Below are 20,376 nucleotides of genomic sequence, written 5' to 3' on the forward strand. Positions count from 1 at the left end.
ACCTGCATCAGTATTTGGTAGGGCATCATACGCCCCTAGAAGTGATGAGGCCAGAACAAGTGGAGGCGATAGTAGATTGGTTTGCTGCTGACAGTGCCTCCAGTTCCTTCACATTGTCTCCCACCCAGTCTACTGCAGAAAGGTCACAGTTGGCACCTGCAGCCGATATCCAACCGTCTTTCACCTCACCCCCTTGCAAATCAGGCAAGCAGTCTGAGCCCCAAGCCATACAGCAGTCTCTTCTTCTTTTTGATGACTCTGTCAGCAGGGTTTCCCAGGGCCATCCACCTAGCCCTGCCCCAGAAGTGGAAGAGATTGAGTGCAGCGATGCCCAACCACTTATTTCTCAAGATGAGTACATGCAAGGATCATCGCAGCACGTCTCCGATGATGACGAAACGCAGGTGCCAACTGCTGCGGCGTTCAGCATTGTGGAGACCGACAAGGAGGGCAGGGGTGAAGACTGGGTGGAAGATGATGTGGAGGACGATGAGGTCCTCGACCCCACATGGAATGAACATCATGCAGGTGACCTGAGTAGTTTGGAGGAAGAGGCGGTGGTTGCACAGAGCCACCAGCACGGCAGAAGAGGGAGCAGGGTGCAGAAGCGAAGCGGCCGTGCCCTAGACACTACGCCCGCTACTGCCCAACGCAGCAAGGGAACGAGCGCACCAAAGTCAGCTCAAAGGAGTTCTCTAGCGTGGAAGTTCTTTAGAAAATGTGCTGATGACAGGACACGAGTGGTTTGCACCCTGTGCAATCAGAGCTTGAAGCGAGGCATAAACCTTCTCAACCTGAGCACAACCTGCATGATCAGGCATCTAAGTGCAAAGCACGAGCTGCAGTGGAGTACACACCTTCAAAACCAAGAAACGTCTCTGGCTCATCCTGCTTCCTCTTCTGCTGCAGTCTCGGCCGCTCCAGCCACATCTGTAGTGATATCGGCACCTGCCACCCCGCAAACAGACGATCTGTCAGCAACACCACCACCTGGGTCACCAACAACCATCTCCACAATGTCCCGTGGAAGCGTTCAGCTTTCCATCTCCCAAACACTTGAGAGGAAGAGGAAGTACCCCCCTACCCACCCGCGATCCCTGGCCCTGAATGCCAGCATTTCAAAATTATTGGCCTTTGAAATGCTGTCATTCCGTCTGGTGGAGACGCACAGTTTAAAAAACCTTATGTCGGTGGCTGTCCCACAGTACGTCCTGCCCAGCCGCCACTACTTTTCCAGGCAAGCCATCCCTTCCCTGCCCAACCAAGTGGGGGAAAAAATCAGGTGTGCACTGCGCAACGCCATCTGTGCCAAGATCCACCTAACTACCGATACGTGGACCAGTAAGCACGGTCAGGGGCGTTATATCTCCCTAAGGGCACACTGGGTAAATGCAGTGGCGGATGGGCCTGAGGCGGATAGCAATTTGGCGCATGTCCTTCCACCACCGAGGATTGCAGGGCGCTTCAGTTTGCCTCCTGTTCCTAACTCCTCCTACTCCGCTTCCTCATCCTCTACCGCCTCCTCATCCGGACAGCGTAACACCTTCACCACCAACTTCAGCACGGCCAGGGGTAAACGACAGCAGGCAGTTTTACAACTTGCCTGTTTGGGGGACAAACCACACACCGCGCAGGAGTTGTGGAGGAGCATGGAACAGCAGACAAATGAGTGGTTGCTGCCAGCGAGCCTCAAGCCCGGCCTGGTGGTGTGCGATAACGGGAGAAAACTCATAGCAGCTCTGGGCCTAGCCGGTTTGACGCACATCCCTTGCCTGGCGCATGTGCTGAATTTGGTGGTGCAGAGGTTCCTTAAAAACTACCCCGATATGTCAGAGCTGCTGCAGAAAGTGCGGGCCGTTTGTGCGCACTTTCGGCGTTCTCACCCTGCTGCTGCTCGCCTGGCAGCGCTGCAGCGTAACTTCGGCCTTCCCGCTCACCGCCTCATATGTGACGTGCCCACAAGGTGGAACTCCACCTTGCACATGCTGGAAAGACTGTGCGAGCAGCAGCAGGCCATAGTGGAGTTTCAGCTGCAGCACGCACGCGTGAGGCGCTCTGCGGAACAGCACCACTTCACCACCAATAACTGGGCCTCCATGCGAGACCTGTGTGCCTTGTTGCGCTGTTTTGAGTACTCCACCAACATGGCCAGTGGCAATGACGCCATTCTCAGCTTAACTATCCCACTTCTATGCCTCCTTGAAAAAACAATTCGGGCGATGATGGAAGAGGATGTGGCACAATATGAGGAGGAGGAGGAGGATGAAGAGGTAACATTTCCAAGGCTTTCAGGGCAGTCATTCGCAAGGGGCTCCGAGGGTGGGTTCCTGCACACACAAACGCCAGGGACACAATTGTCCAGCAGGGGCACAGTTCTGGAGGATGAGGAGGATGAGGAGGAGGAGGAGCTGGAGGAGGAGATGGAACCATGTTCACAGCAGGGTGGCACCCAGGCCAGCTCATGGCCATCACTGGTGCGTGGCTGGGGGGATACAGAGGACACGGACGATACACCTCCCACAGAGGACATCCTTTCGTTGCCTCTGGGCAGCCTGGCACACATAAGCGATTACATGCTGCAGTGTCTCCACAACGACCGCCGAGTTGCCCACATTCTAACTTGTGCTGATTACTGGGTGGCCACGCTGCTGGATCCCCGTTACAAGGACAACGTACCGTCCTTAATTCACTCACTGGAGCGCGATCGCAAGATGCGCGAGTACAAGCGCACGCTGGTAGACGCCATGCTGCTGGCATTCCCATCTGACAGCGGGGCCGCAGTGGAAGCACAAGGCAGAGGAGGAGGAGGAGGAGGTCGCCAACGCAACCAGGGCACCGCCAGCACCTCAGAAGGCAGGGTTAGCATGGCCGAAATGTGGAAAAGCTTTGTCAGCACGCCACAACAAACAGCAGCACCAGCAGCTCAGATGGAACGTCTTAGCAGGAGGCAGCATTTTACCAACATGGTGGAGCAGTATGTGTGCACACACCTACATGTAGTGAATGAGGGGTCTGCCCCCTTCAACTTCTGGGTCTCCAAATTGGGCACATGGCCTGAGCTTGCCCTTTACGCCTTGGCGTGCCCTGCAGCCAGTGTATTATCTGAACGGGTATTTAGCACGGCTGGGGGCGTTATAACAGACAAGCGCAGCCGCCTGTCCAGAGACAATGTGGACAAGCTCACGTTCATTAAAATGAACCAGGCATGGATCCCACGGGACTTTTCCGTACCTTGTGCAGAATAGCAATGGATACCGACCTTACCCACCCATTGTTCCATTTTTGCTCTTTCTCACTCTTTTGGGGTGTACCCTCATTTAAAATTTGTGAAAAGAAGCAGTGTTGGCTACCTCGTCCTCCTCCTCAGGGCCAGATTAACGTAGGGGCTATTGGAGCTGCAGCTCCTGGCCCCTACCTTTTATATAGGCCCCGGGTTGGCCATATTCACTGTTACCGCTCTTCTGTCACTTGTAAACACAGAAGTCTGGCTTCTATGCTCGCTTCCCCAGGCAGCACCCTCAGAACCTCCCCACACAGCGCGAAGGCCGGACAAGGAGGGACAGTTGCCGATGCATGGATGTGTTTATGGGCTTCAGAGACAGCATCCCATGTGGAATTAGGCATGCATGGCTGCACCCTTCCTCCTCTGGGTGCATGGCAAGGCACGGCCCTTAAGGCCCTTCAAAATCCTCAGCACCAAGCCCATGATGCTCTTAATCCGGCCCTGGTCCTCCTCCACCGCCGCTTCCACCTACACCACCCATAGGTGTGCGCAGCCTATTGCATTAAGGTGTGCACCCCAAAGTTGAAATACACATGCATGTGTTTGCCAGCAGGGAGAGTAATGTATCGGGGCCATGTACCTGTAGGCAAAGAGAAATAGAGCAGAGCAGGTCCGAGGGAGATCTTTCCCATCTCCTCACTGGCAATGCTATGTGCCCTAGGTGATTAGGGTGTGCCCAGGCACACCCGGCACACCCTGTGCGCATGCCTATGTCACCGCCACATCCACCACCACCTCAACCTCCCTCCTACTCCATATGGGCCTCGTCCTTCAGAGATGAAGAAGAACATTGTTTTATTTTTCTGTTTTTTTTTGTTGTTTTAAGTTATTTCCCTATCCACATTTGTTTGCAGAGCACTTGCCATGCTCTTAACTACGTTTTGCTGCCATTTGCAGCACTCTAGCCCTTTCCATTGGTGTTTTAGAGCCATTTTAGTGCCTTAAAGTTCGGGTCCCCATTGACTTCAATGGGGTTCGGTGTCCGGGAAAAGTTCGGTAAAAGTCCGGGACACGGACCCGGACTTTTTTTTAAAGTTCGGCCGAACCCGTCGAACACGGACATCTAGGTGTCCGCTCATCCCTAGCCACGATCTCTACACCCTCCTCCCTTTGTCTAATGGATAGTGCCTGTATCTCATTTTTAATAAGTTGAATTTCTTTTTTATGGGTCTCCTCTACTCGACCTACTAGTTGTTCCATGTCGGATTTAGTTGGAAGTGAGCTAATCATGGCTCTAAACTCCGCTATTTGCACTGCCCACTGGTCGTTTGGGGAGGGTGTACTCTTATCTATCTGGTTTTTGGCATTAGATCCCAGCTCTCTTTCCCCTATGGGTGACGTGGCCCCTGAGTCTATGATATCACTAGAGTCCCAGTCCGTTTGTGTGTCCCCCATCTCCGCCATTTTGTTTACTGTTGTAGATTTTTGGCTTGTGGACAAAAATTTTCTTATCTCTCCTTCTGGTTTCCCTGGATTTTTTACAGCGCTTTTTTTTTGGCTTTCCGTTTTTTTGTAAGGGACATATTAGTTCTTTACCTTACCACGTGTAAGCCAGAGGTGTCTGACCAGGGGCTCCACCAATCTCTTTCCACTTTCTGGGGTGCTATATCCTCTCCTGTATGTCCCTTTCTTCTCTTAATTTATATGCCTCTCTCCATACGCTCTTCACATCACTTTCAAGCTTCTCTCTTTTTTAATATTCTTGTTACGATATCTCTATCTCCTGCCGGTTCCCTCTTACTCCTTGGATAGTTCCAGAGATTTACTTCTATTGCAAATTTTATCAGTCACCACCTCTTCTTAACTTCCTCATGTCCTTCTACAGCTGATATATCAAGGTTTTTTCTATCCACTTTGTTCAATGGCATATAATAGTTTCAGAGACAATATAGCACTCCACTCACAGTTTGCTCGCTTCTCTCCTCCTCGGGGGTCTCTCTCTTTAGGGGGTGTAGCCTTCCAGGTCCCTTGCCGGTATCTGGGTCTTGCTGAGTATTCCCTCTGCGTTTACTGCCCTCCTGTGGCGATGGCTGTGCCACGCAGCTCCACTCTCTTACTCCCCGCCGGCCAAGAGGCAAAAATCCCCGGCGAGATCACGGCCAGTTCCTTCCAAGCCTTAGCCGCCTGCACGGCGGGTCGGGGAGAGCACGGTAAGAGCCGCTATTGCCCTCGCTTTGGACCAAGTGTCTGCAGCTCTCCCGTTCCACGCCGCCTCGCTCCGTCAGTCAGCGGCGTCTCCCACTCTCCCACTCACCGCCTCCACACCGTGCAACCAACCCGCTGGAGTACTTCCGGGCCAGGAGGTATGCCGCGATCGGCGGACAGGACCCGACGTCCGCTAATAGAGAGTGTGGGGAGAGGGTCCGACCGCTTGCTCCATCTCTATCCCGCCGTAGTGCGGGTTTTCCCGGCTACCTTCGGGTAAGCTCCTGAGTAGGGAGGGAGTCTGCACGCGAGGCTCACAGAACGCTACCTCACATGACCGCTTTCGGGCACGCCCCCCTCCTTGTGGTCACTACATGTGTAGTGACCACAAGGAGAGAATGTTTATTATTATTATTATTATTTATTTATTTATTTATTTTTCCCTGACTAGTTACTTCAAAGTATCATAGACCAAACAAATATTTTTGCCTGACAGTACATAGAGAGCAACCCCAACTCATGCTATGATCATCCTTTTACACGGAGACGCCTAACAGTGGAGGAGCTTAGATTGTTTTTGGGCCTTAAAAACAATATGAGGCTTACAAAATAAAACAAAAAAGGAATTGCATTTTTATTGGTCTACCAACCCCATCCTCCACATGCCAATTGTTTCAGATGTCATGTCCTGCATTTCAGCGATAACTGACAGTGCCCTCCCCGAGATCATCCCAATTTTGGCAAACTATATAAAATTTGCCCCCCAATTGATTTTTTTTCTAAGAGGTTTCCCTGGTCCATTTCACAAGCAGGCAGGGATTTAAGCAGTACGTTCCCAGTAAGAGGGCCAGGTACAGATTAAAGCTCAACAAGCTCTGTGAAAGCACCACTGGATATGTGTATGCCTTCCGCGTGTACGAAGGCAGAGACTCCAAGCCCCCTGAGTGCCCAACGTACATGGGAATAAGCGGAAGAATTGTCTGGGACCTAGCATTCCAACTGTTGCAAAAGGGGTATCACATTTACATGGACAATTATTATACAAGTTTGCCCCTTTTCCGCCACCTGTACCTTAAGAAACTTTGGCCTGCGGTACAACAAGGAAAATCAGGAAGGGCTTCCCACAGCATCTAGTCACCACAAAACTATGAAGGGGGGAATCCGCAAGCCTGAAGAACGAGTTGGCCGTGATGTGGAGGGATAGGAAAGATCATGTTCACCATCCAGGATGACACCTCGGTGGAACTTCACAGAAGACGCGGCCCCGTTCAAAAGTCTGTGTGTATTCACGAGTACAATAGGTTCCTGGGGTGTGGATTTAAACAACCAAATGCTACAGCCCTATCTATTAACACGAAAGTCCCTCTTCTGGTATAAAAAAGTCACAATTTACTTTTTCAATTTGGCCATTTCCAATGTCACCTATCTGTAGCACCCTCCTAGGCAGGTGCTAGTGAGAAAGTATAGTTTGAGCTCTGTCTGCTTACTAGAAGAGCTGGAGGTAAATCTATATTGTTCTCTGCCTACCAGAGAGCAGGATCTGTTAGTGAGGTCTGCTCATTGTGCTCTGATGATTGGCAGAGGGAAGGTTGCCTCGGTGCATGTTGGGACACTGTATAAAAGCCAGGAGCACATGTGCTCGAGGTCTTTTGCTGGGGAGCAGGAGTCCCAGAGGGAGGGGGTGGCTTCCTTCTCCTATGCAGAGGTGCCATGCGGCCTCAGGGGGGTCATCCTGAGGGCCTGAAGAGTAGCAGTGAGGAGCTGAACCCAGAGGTCCAGGAAAGCTGACTGAGAGGGGAGGCACTGGAGGATCTGTCTCTGCAGTACAGTGAGTACAGAAACTCATGTCAAGGGGCCGACCTGAGGGGGGCCACCCCTGTTCCTAGGATAGTCAGTGGACAGGTGTCAGCAGGAGGAGGATGCTAGAGAGAGAGTATACTGAAGATAGATTATCGTCCATCAAGTCATCTTGTTAGAGAGCAAAGAGAACAAGAGACTTAATCCCATCCACACTGGTGGCAGTGTGGATTAACAGCCTTGCTGTTCCATATCTTTCCAAGTGGAGTTTTAAAGATAGAAGTCCTTAAACATTGTGAATAGTTCAACTGGGGTATCCCAATATCCCCTTCTCCTATCCCAAATTAACAATAAACAACTAAACAAAAAATACCCCAAGACCGTGACGAGAGACTTGTTCAAGTAAATATGAGTTTGTAACCAGGGAAGCCCGCAAAGACAATAGTTCCTGCAGGGGCAGTGCTACATATCAAAAATCTATGGAAACACCAAACACTTTCCTCAAATTTATTGAAGATACTGTCACTGCCCTGATCTACCAGCAAGGATCCCCCCCCCCCCCCCAGAAAGCATTTGTTCTGATTCTGTCAGCAAACTGCATGAGCTCCATTTCCCCTGGCAATATCCCACCATCAGAAACCGGAAGAAGTCGGCAAAAAAAAAAAATGAAAATGTTGAGTGTGTAGCGAAAGAGGAATTAGAAAATACACCAGTTTTCATTGTACCCAATGTCCCTCCCAACCTGGTCTATACATTGGAGGATGTTTCAGACGCTATCACACTGCCCTAAACTATTAGCCCATATTTCTATCAGACTGCCATTTCCCCGTTTTAAAATTTCTGTGCTGAATATTTCCCTTCTGCCTCAACTAGCCATATCACTGCCTTTCACGTGAACTGACCCTGGACTGTTTATCAACTATGCCTTTGCCTACAGTCTATTCCTGCCTTTTATCTGCACTGACCTTGGCCTGTTATGACCATGTTTTTTGTCTGCCACTTGGACTGATCTTTGACCCTGCTTCTGTAGTAGTGGGATTAAAAATTACACAGGGGTTTCACATATGTGAGGAGCTTCAGAATAGTGTTCTGAGTTGAGAAAACCAGTTTTTGGATTTCTCTGGGTTTTGTAATTCCCAGAACAGGGTCTGGAGTCCGGAGTGATTTGGCTGGGACTAGCCTCTACCCCTGTCCCCATTCTCTCCTGACCGAGGCCCTAAGCTTGATGGTCCTGCCTGCTGCCTGGACCAATACTTTGGCTGTGCTGATAATATCTCTGCCTGCACTGACCCAGGACTTTTTATGGAACATGTGCCTGTTGCCTGGACCAATATTCAGGCTGTACTGACCATATCACTGCCTGCTGCCTGCTGCCTGTACTAACTGTGGACAGTGAGGGTTAGGGGGTACAGCGCTTCTGGGAAGTGATGAAACTAAAAAAATAATGCAGTGAAACTCCAATAGGAGTGTAATAAATGTGAAAAAATTAATTAAACTGTGTATCTAATTTATGTATCAATATACTTTGTGTAAAGTGCATGAGTGTATCCAATCATTAGAGTGAATCATACAATAAAATAGCGTCCAATACAACATGCAGAAATTGTAAATAAATAGGTAAAAAAATAATATACGCAATCTTATCTCAAATAAAAACAATATAAAGTCAATATATTCAAGTGATAAATAAAGTGCTCAGTGCAATCTATAATCCATTAATTCCAATATCAAATATAAAACCAATTAAGTGACAGGTAAAGTGTTAAGTGAATTCGATGTGCATATTCTCACAGTCCTTTAAAATAATGCAAGTGACTCAAATAGTTCAAAGGTGGGGAAAAGGGGAATGTATTCCAATGATGTGTCCAGATAGAGTTAATATCATCTAGGAATTCTGCCCTCCACCTCAGACAGTGTAGAAAATAGTGGGGTGCTTCTTCTCACTTTTGTACCCCTATAGGTGTACTAATCTCTCACCTCCAAATATCTCATTATAAGCCTTATAGACTCTGACCCGGACTCCTCTCCTTCCCAGATTTCCAAAGAATAGAGGTGCCTCGGATGGATCGGTTTTTACAGCTTTCCCAATGGCCAACGAATCTCAAAAGTAAAGTGCTCACAATAGTGCAATATTGCCATAAAGATTCAATTTATTGAAGTAGATTAAAAAGACTTACATTGGTCTTTTAAAAAAAGCGCCTTAGGTTAACAAACCAAGAGGATCGCGGTCCTCACTTCCGCATTTGTGTGTCACTTCCGGTAGCGGCCCTACGCGTTACGCCACTTCCGCTCACGTGGCTTCTTCAGGGGATTGCTATTGGATGCAAGTGACATTCATTTGTAGGTCTGGAACCGGATGTGCTACATTCGCCATTATTCAATATCTCCTTATCCTAAGGGGGCTCGGAACCGGAAGTCCCGAAACCGCCATCTTAGAGTGTCCAATACCCGAGATCTACGCTAATACTCCGTTTATTTAGTTTATCTGCCAGATCGATATAACACCTTTATCACATGTTTATTATCAATGAAGCTATAGAACAATTGGATCGAGACCGAATCTTCTAATCAAATTAATGCCCTTATGTATGGACCGGAAGTGAGGTTTACGGTCCTACTACAGTTTCATTAATAAAGCATAATCAACAATCAAATACTGTTTTAAAACACTTATCACTTTCAAAGGACAGTAATACAATCACAATAAAATATACATAAAACGTTAGAATAATTTTATCCTTATGCCGAATTACCATGCTTATTAAACTAGATAATAGGAAACCAATAAGGATCATTATCAAAAAAGGATGGATGAGTGTATCTGAATATCAAATTTATATTAATACCATATATTAAATATTTAGAGCCAGGATATTATTAGTTTAATTTATTTGCCTAAACCCATTATAGGTATTCATGTAAAATATTATTTAATTATTTAAAACCAAGGGGAGGAGGATCATTTTTGACAGCACAGTTAACTATACCTAATGATTGTAAAATATTTTTAATAAATTATGATAAATTATTATAAATTAATAATCTATATCAATATTTAAAACAAGATCTATCAAAGATAAAAGACTATCCTAAAATATAATTAAAAATTACTAATAAAACAATTTAAGTCAAACTCTATATTCAAGCCATTCGGGGTAAGTGAATCCAGAGTGTGTATACAATAGGATTCACGTTGACTCAGAGACCTTACTTAGTGGTTCCCTCGCCAGTGTTTCTTATAGGGTTCGATTGACCAAAATTTTAATTTCGAAGGATCTCTGTTATGATATTTGTCAAAGTGTCTAGACACGCTGTGTTTGTCAAAGCCTTTTTCTATATTCTTGATGTGTTCTTTCACTCTGACTCTCAGTAGCCTTTTCGTTCTCCCGACATATTGATAGCCGCAGTCACATTCTAGGGCATACACTACCCCTTCAGTGTTGCAGCATATAAAATCCTTTATTTTGTGCGACAGGCCATTCCTTGTAGATCTGAACTCAAAGATTTTTTCTTTGGGATATTTGCTTTTTAGACAAGCATAGCAACGTTTGCAGGGATAAAATCCCTTTCCAGAAAAAAAATGTAGGATTTCTTTTGGGCGGATCCACCACTGTTTTAACTATCATGTTTTTGATAATTGGAGCTTTTTTGTAAACAAAGACGGGTTTCTCTGGTAAAAGATTGCCTAGATGTTTATCTGATTTTAAAATCTCCCAGTGCTTTGTAATAATTTTTTCTATTTTTTTATGTTGCATGTTAAAATCGAGTAAAATGGGCAGTTTATCTGTAAAGGTTTTTTCTGTTTTTTGTTTGTTCATTATTAAAGTTTTTCTTTCTAATCTTCCAACTTCTTTATTTTATCTGTAATAAAGGTTGGATCGTAGCCTTTTTCCACAAATCTATTTCCAATCACTTTGGCTTGTTCCTCATAGTCATTTATTCTGGTACAGTTCCTTTTTATTCTTAGTAGCTGCCCTTTCGGGATATTGCAAATAAAATTCGCATGATGGCAGCTATCTGTGGGGAGATAGCTATTCTTGTCGACTTCTTTGAAGTGAGTTCTCGTAATAATTCTCTTTTCTTCTTTCTCTTGTATAATTCCCAGATCTAAGTAGGTCACTTGTTCATCGCTGATCTCCCATGTGAGTTTTATGTTTTTGTCATTCTCATTTAATTTAGTTAAAAAGTTATTTAAAGTCTCTACAGTACCATTCCATATTAAAAACACATCGTTGATAAATCTTTTATATAAAATTAATTCATTCGGAGTGTCTTTAAAAACAATATCTTCTTCCCATCTTGCCATAAAGATATTCGCGACGTTCGGTGCAAATTTTGCGCCCATGGCAACTCTGATTTTTTGATGGTAGTAGGTTTTATTGTACCAGAAATAATTTTTATCCAGACAAAAATCCAGGCATTTTGTTATAAATTTTCTCTGCTTGCAGACTAATGGTGTGTACTTTCTCAGTGCCCATTTCACTGATTCGCGAGCTTCTTGGTGGTTGATAATGGTGTACAAAGCTGCTACATCAACAGTAGCCATAAAAACATGATTATCAAACGTAGGTAATTCATCTAAAATCTGTAAAATATGTTTTGTGTCTTTAACAAAAGCATTCGTGAGTGGTACTATTGGTTGCAAGTATGAATCAATATATTGACCCAATCTCGAGGTTAATGATTCTATTCCATTTACGATTGGTCTTGGTGGTTGATCTTCTTTATTCTTATGAATTGTTGGCAGCATATATATAATCGGAGTCCTACAGGCTTCGGGCAGAATGTATTTAGCTTCTTTTTTGTTCATTATATTCTTTTTTAGGCCTAAATGTAGAAGTTGTTCAAGTTCCTTTCTAAATTTGAAAAGGGGGTTACAGGACAATTTTTCATAAGTCTCTGAGTCTTCCAACATTTCTTTCATTTTGTTCTCATATTGTTCCTTAGTTAAGACCACAATTCCTCCTCCCTTATCTGCTGGTCTTATTACAATGTCCTTTCTTTTTTGTAATTTCTTTAATCCACTTTGTACAGCTCTTGATTCATCTTATTTTTTTATTTTAAGATTTTTTTATATCATTTAAAACCATATCTTTAAAAACCGTTATATGTCTATTATCGTTAATTTGGGGTTTAAAAACCGAACGGTTCCTTAAAGTGCTGTGCTGTATTTCGTCCAAATTTGAGGTAGAAGTTGTACTTTTAATAGGGTTACTCAGTAAATATTTTTTTACATTTAATTGACGGATATATTTTTGAATCCCTATATAGGTTTCAAATTTGTTACAGTTCTTTTTCGGAGCTTATTTCAGTCCTTTATCCAGGACTTTCAATTCTTCCTGTGTTAATGTTTTATTACTAATATTAAATACGCCCTGTCCTATTTGTCTCTTTTCCTTTTGTTTTCTCTTTCCTCCTCTGCTCCCTCTCTTTTTTCCATATTTCTTCCTAAGTTTCTTGGTTCGTCTTTTTTCTTTGGTGAATTGGCATCCCTTCCTTTCTCTAAAAAAGACCTGTTATCTCCTTCTTTCCTCTGTTTTTCTCTCCTATTTTCATCATTTCTTTGTGAATTCCTTCCTTCTTCGTTCTGGTAATTGGCTAAAGGAGCAAATTGGTTGTAAACTGGAAATGGGCTCCTATCTCCTCTATATTGGGGATATCCTTATGGGGGTCCTCTTTTATAATCATTATTGTGATGTGGGTAATTCTGTGGTGGTCCTCTTCTTGGTCCGTTATTATGATTAAAGTGTGGTTTCCTATTGTTTCGCCAATAGGGGGGTCTTCGCCAACCATTGTTGGGTGTTTGATAACCCCCATATCCTCCTTGTTCTGGATTTCTTTGTGGTTGGTGGTAATAGTTTTGATGTCCTCCTTGGTTTGAATAGTTGTAGTATCCTTGTTGTTGATATTGATTAAACTGCCTTTGTTGGTAGTCTCTCGGTTCATTATACTGCCTATGTTGATGCTCTCTAGGTTCATTATAACTGGGGTAGTCTCTATTACCCTGTTGGTAATCTCTAGATTCATTGTACTGCCTTTGTTGATAGTCTCTAGGATCATTGTGACTGGAATATTCCCTATTCCCGTATCCATACTCACTCTCTTTCCTACCTCTTCTTTCGCTTTCATCATTTATTTATGGTGTAGTATAGTGAGATCTTGGTTTTCTATGTTCCTTAGGTGTCTCTGGAGTGATGTACTGCAGACCCGGGGTGTCCTCCACACTGATAGGTCTTAATGGTGTTAGGTCCAGTCTTACCGTTTTCTCAGGAGTTGAATAAGTGGATAAAGGGTCTGTGTCCTCCAAATTGCTTTGCCATTTGAAGACACGATCTTCTTTGTAATCATTTGTGTCCCTCAAGTATTTTTTTCGTTTTCCTTTGTTGGACTTCTCTGTCCTTGGTTACTAGGTCTTTATTTAATTGGCTTGTTAATTTAGTGAACTCTGCTGTTTCTTTAAAAGGCTCCAGAACCAATTTTAATTTGGTAATTAAACCTTCTATTCTCCTTAATTTCCTCTGTTTGCGCTTCAATAAAAATTGCACTAATTCTAAACCTTTCTCATTGAAAAAATTATACCATTCATCAACTGCTTCCTTGCCAATGAGGCCATCATTAATAGGTACCTCCCACCTTAATCTTCTTGGGACTATTTTTTCTTTAATGTATTTATTGAACGTATTTATATCCCACCAGAGACTAACTTTCTTTTCCATATTGTGTTTTAATTTTCTCATAAAGCCTGTCACTTCACCTTCTTTACTTTTTTTATTTCCTTCTACATTAAAAATTTCATCAAAATTAATATTTCTTTCCTCTAAGAAGTTAAAAACCTCAATGACTGCTGCGGGGCTCAGTGTTTGGTTCACAGAAAGTTATATATATTATGTTATGAGTCACGCGCTGTCCAAGGAAATATCTAAATTCAATAAATACTTCCTAGATGCTGCATGTACCGTTACTGAAAACCATGCAGTAAAGGAACTTGTAGTGAGTGTTAGGGGGTACAGCGCTTCTGGGAAGTGATGAAACTAAAAAAATAATGCAGTGAAACTCCAATAGGAGTGTAATAAATGTGAAAAAATTAATTAAACTGTGTATCTAATTTATGTATCAATATACTTTGTGTAAAGTGCATGAGTGTATCCAATCATTAGAGTGAATCATACAATAAAATAGCGTCCAATACAACGTGCAGAAATTGTAAATAAATAGGTAAAAAAATAATACACGCAATCTTATCTCAAATAAAAACAATATAAAGTCAGTATATTCAAGTGATAAATAAAGTGCTCAGTGCAATCTATAATCCATTAATTCCAATATCAAATATAAAACCAATTAAGTGACAGGTAAAGTGTTAAGTGCATTCGACAGTGATGTGCATATTCTCACAGTCCTTTAAAATAATGCAAGTGACTCAAATAGTTCAAAGGTGGGGAAAAGGGGAATATATTCCAATGATGTGTCCAGATAGAGTTAATATCATCTAGGAATTCTGCCCTCCACCTCACACAGTGTAGAAAATAGTGGGGTGCTTCTCACTTTTGTACCCCTATAGGTGTACTAATCTCTCACCTCCAAATATCTCATTATACGCCTTATAGACTCTGACCCGGACTCTGAGCGGAAGTTGCGTAACGCGTAGGGCCGCTACCGGAAGTGACGCACGAATGCGGAAGTGAGGACCGCGATCCTCTTGGTTTGTTAACCTAAGGCACTTTTTTTAAAAGACCAATGTAAGTCTTTTTAATCTACTTCAATAAATTGAATCTTTATGGCAATATTGCACTATTGTGAGCACTTTACTTTTGAAATTCGTTGGCCATTGGGAAAGCTGTAAAAACCGATCCATCCGAGGCACCGCTATTCTTTGGAAATCTGGGAAGGAGTGGAGAGGAGTCCGGGTCAGAGTCTATAAGGCATATAATGAGATATTTGGAGGTGAGAGATTAGTACACCTATAGGGGTACAAAAGTGAGAAAAAGCACCCCACTATTTTCTACACTGTGTGAGGTGGAGGGCAGAATTCCTAGATGATATTAACTCTATCTGGACACATCATTGGAATATATTCCCCTTTTCCCCACCTTTGAACTATTTGAGTCACTTGCGTTATTTTAAAGGACTGTGAGAATATGCACATCACTGTCGAATGCACTTAACACTTTACCTGTCACTTAATTGGTTTTATATTTGATATTGGAATTAATGGATTATAGATTGCACTGAGCACTTTATTTATCACTTGACTATATTGACTTTATATTGTTTTTATTTGAGATAAGATTGCGTATATTATTTTTTTACCTATTTATTTACAATTTCTGCACGTTGTATTGGACGCTATTTTATTGTATGATTGGATACACTCATGCACTTTACACAAAGTATATTGATACATAAATTAGATACACAGTTTAATTAATTTTTTCACATTTATTACACTCCTATTGGAGTTTCACTGCATTTTTTTTTTAGTTTCATCACTTCCCAGAAGCGCTGTACCCCCTAACCCTCACTACAAGTTCCTTTACTGCATGGTTTTCAGTAACGGTACATGCAACATCTATTTATTGAATTTAGATATTTCCTTGGACAGCGCGTGACTCATAACATAATATATATAACTATGGACAGTATCCCTGCCTCCAGTATTGACAATCTTTTTGCTGCTGCTGACCACATCCCTGCCTTCTACCTGGATCAATGCTTTGGCTGTGCTGACTAGTGTTGAGCGAACACGGACTGTATTATTCGTGTTCGTACCGAATAATTGGATTTTTGTTACCCGAACACAGACCCGAAAACTTTACTGTATGTTCGGGTTTAAAATCTGTGTTCGGTCATTTTATTTCCGGGTTTGTATGTAATGGCGCGCTTTTAATGGCGGGCTTTCAACAGCCAATCAACAAGCGTTTAACTGGTGTGCCTTAAGCCATCCCAGCCATGCCTACTAATGTATTAGTAGCTGTGATTGGCCATCTGAAGCATGTGACCAAGTCTTTATAAGTTCGAGAGCCCCCAGCGTGCCGCATCATTCTGCTGTAGTTTAGGGACAGAGCACACATCATACGTGCTGGCTGCTGATTAAGGACAGACAGTGATTCTGTGAAAAATTGTGTCCGAAAAGAATGCAGGGACAGGTCGGAGTGCAGGCAGGAAAAGTTATTAGAGCATTTTAGGGCCAGGCTGGAGATTAGGCAGGGTCAGTCTTCTACATCGATTTTGCTGTGTGGGGGGTGGTGCAGTGAATGATCTTATTGAGCATATTAGGGACAGGCTGGAGATTAGGCAGGGACAGTATACATCAATTTTGCTGTGTGGGGGGTGGTGCAGTGAACAATCTTTTTGCCCTCACTTGAGCCCACTGAGGAGGAGGGAGAAAAAAAAAATCTATTTTTATCAGTCAGTTGTGTGCAGCGTTCATCTTAGATCTATTTTACTACAAGTTAAAAGGTATTTTTTTTCCCCCCTTCATAGCCTTTTTGCTCCAGTGCTGACTGTGACATAAGACACTGCTGTGTTCACATGTGCTATTGAGTGATTTTCAATTTTATACACTTTTTTCTATTCCACTATTCAATATACACCCTTTGGGGTAAAAAAAATTAAATTGCGGCATAGTCTGTATCGGTACGTGTGAGATACACCTTTCCAATTTTTGGGGCGCATCTTCCCCTGCCGAGGATTGCAGGGTGCTTCAGTTTGCCTCCTGCCTGTTCCGAACTCCTCCTACTCCTCATCCTGCCTTTAGGGTACAAAAAAATAGTAATTGGGGCCTAGTCTGGGTCTGTACGTGTGAGATAGATACACCTTTTGATATCATATTTTCTATTCCGCTATTCAATCTACACCCTTTGGGGTAAAAAGAATTAAATTGCGGCATAGTCTGTATCGGTACGTGTGAGATACACCTTTCCAATTTTTGGGGCGCATCTTCCACCGCCGAGGATTGCAGGGTGCTTCAGTTTGCCTCCTGTTCCAAACTCCTCCTACTCCTCATCCTGCCTTTAGGGTACAAAAAATAGTAATCAGGGCCTAGTCTGGGTTTGTACGTGTGAGATACACCGTTTTATAATTTTTTTTCTATTCCGCTATTCAATATACACCCTTTTGGAGTGTAAAAAATGAAATTACGGCATAGTCTGTATCGGTACGTGTGAGATACACCTTTTTAAATTTGTTTGGCGCATCTCCTTCCACCGCCGAGTATTGCAGGGCGCTTCATTTTGCCTCCTGTTCCGAACTCCTCCTACTCCTCTTCCTCATCCTCCCCTTAGGGTACAAAAAATTGTAATTGGGGCCTAGTCTGTGTTTGTACATGTGAGATACACCGTTTTATAAATTTTTTTCTATTCCGCTATTCAATATACACCCTTTTGGGGTGAAAAAAATTAAATTACGGCATAGTCTGTATCGGTACGTGTGATATACACCTTTTAAATTTGTTTGGCGCATCTCCTTCCACCGCCAAGGATTTCAGGGCGCTTCAGTTTGCCTCCTGTTCCGAACTCCTCCTACTCCTCTTCCTCATCCTCCCTTTAGGGTACAAAAAATTGTAATCGGGGCCTAGTCTGTGTTTGTACGTGTGAGATAAACCATTTTATATCCTTTTTTCTATTCCGCTATTCAATATACACCCTTTTGGGGTGAAAATTTTTTAATTTGCGGCATACTTTGCATATTTGACTGTGAGATACACCCGTTGTATTTGTATACTGTTTTTCTATTCTGCTATTTAATAAACACCCTATTGGGGTAAAAAAAATTAAATTGCGGCATAGTTTGCATATTTGACTGTGAGATACACCCGTGCAATACTGTTGTTGTTTTATCCTGCTATTCAATAAACACCTTTCTAGGGCAAGATCATAAATTACAGAAATATGAGGAGACCGTCAAATAGGGGCCGTGGCCTGGGTCGTGGTGCTGCTGGTAGAGCTCCTGTTGCAAGGAGAGGACGTGGTCGATCTGTGCCAGCTACACGCACAAGTGAAACACCTTCCTCAAGTGTGAGTAGGCGACAGAACCTGCAGCAGTATTTGGTAGGGCATCATGCGCCTCTAGAAGTGATGAGGCCAGAACAAGTAGAGGCGATAGTAGATTGGTTTGCTGCTGACAGTGCCTCCAGTTCCTTCACATTGTCTCCCACCCAGTCTACTGCAGAAAGGTGAGAGTTGGCACCTGCAGCCAATGTCCAACCGTCTTTCACCTCACCCCCTGGCAAATCAGGCAAGCAGTCTGAGCCCCAAGTCATGCAGCAGTCTCTTCTTCTTTTTGATGACTCTGTCAGCAGGGTTTCCCAGGGCCATCCACCTAGCCCTGCCCCAGAAGTGGAAGAGATTGAGTTCAGCGATGCCCAACCACTTATTTCTCAAGATGAGTACATGGAAGGACCATCGCAGCACATCTCCGATGATGACAAAACGCAGGTGCCAACTGCTGCGGCACTCAGAATTGTGGAGACCGACAAGGCAGGGGTGAAGAATGGGTGGAAGATGATGTGGAGGACGGTGAGGTCCTCGACCCCACATGGAATGAAGGTCATGCAGGTGACCTGAGTAGTTTGGAGGAAGAGGCGGTGGTCGCACAGAGCCACCAGCACAGCAGAAAAGGGAGAAGGGTGCAGAAGCGGAGCGGCCGTGCCCTAGACACTACGCCTGCTACTGCCCAACGCAGCAAGGGACCGAGCGCACCAAAGCCAGCTCAAAGGAGTTCTCTAGCGTGGAAGTTCTTCAGAAAATGTGCTGATGACAGGACACGAGTGGTTTGCACCCTGTGCAGTCAGAGCCTGAAGCGAGGCATAAACCTTCTCAACCTGAGCACAACCTGCATGATCAGGCATCTAAGTGCAAAGCACGAGCTGCAGTGGAGTACACACCTTCAAAACCAAGAAAGGTCTCTGGCTGCTCTTGCTTCCTCTTCTGCTGCAGTCTCGGCCTCTTCATCCACCTCTGTAGTGATACCGGCACCTGCCACCCCGCAAACAGACGATCTGTCGGCAACACCACCACCTGGGTCACCAACCATCTCCACAATGTCCCGTGGAAGCGTTCAGCTTTCCATCTCCCAAACACTTCAGAGGAAGAGGAAGTACCCCCCTACCCACCCGCGATCCCTGGCCCTGAATGCCAGCATTTCAAAATTCTTGGCCTTTGAAATGCTGTCATTCCGTCTGGTGGAGACACACAGTTTTAAAAGCCTTATGCCGGTGGCTGTCCCACAGTACATCTTGCCCAGCCGCCACTACTTTTCCAGGCAAGCCATCCCTTCCCTGCACAACCAAGTGGGGGAAAAAAATCAGGTGTGCACTGCGCAACGCCATCTGTGCCAAGGTCCACCTAACTACCGATACGTGGACCAGTAAGCACAGTCAGGGGCGCTATATCTCCCTAACGGACGATTGCAGGGCGCTTCAGTTTTCCTCCTGTTCCTAACTCCTCCTACTCCGCTTCCTCATCCTCTACCGCCTCCTCATCCGGTCAGCGTAACACCTTCACCACCAACTTCAGCACAGCCAGGGGTAAACGACAGCAGGCAGTTTTAAAACTTGCCTGTTTGAGGGAAAAACCACACACCGCGCAGGAGTTGTGGAGGAGTATGGAACAGCAGACAAATGAGTGGTTGCTGCCAGCGAGCCTCAAGCCCGGCCTGGTGGTGTGCGATAACGGGCGAAATCTCATAGCAGCTCTGGGCCTAGCCAGTTTGACGCACATCCCTTGCCTGGCGCATGTGCTGAATTTGGTGGTGCAGAGGTTCCTTAAAAATTACCCCGATATAGAGGGGCGTGGCTTTCGGCGCTGAAGATGGCCGCTTAGCTCTTTGGCTCCGCCTCGGCCACCCGGGACATTTAACTTCTGCAGCCTCCACAGCGGACACAGACACCCTCACGATCTCCCTGCCGACTCCGGGAACAATGGGGAACAAAAAGGGACCCTCACAGTCACGCAAACTGGACGGATTCCTCATCTCCAGCAAGATGGCGCAGGCAGGCCCCCGCCACACGCACCCATCCGAGGAGGGAACCAGAATGGCAAAGCACAGCCGCTCAGGCAAGTAGCCAACCTGGATAGCGGGAACTCCTCCGGTGCCTCCACTCCCCCTTCTCCCTCATCGAGGAGCCCGGTGAAACAGCGTCCCCGTTGGGG

This window comes from Pelophylax lessonae, assembly GCF_965119305.1.
Source record: "Pelophylax lessonae genome assembly, chromosome: 1".
NCBI lineage: Eukaryota > Metazoa > Chordata > Amphibia > Anura > Ranidae > Pelophylax > Pelophylax lessonae.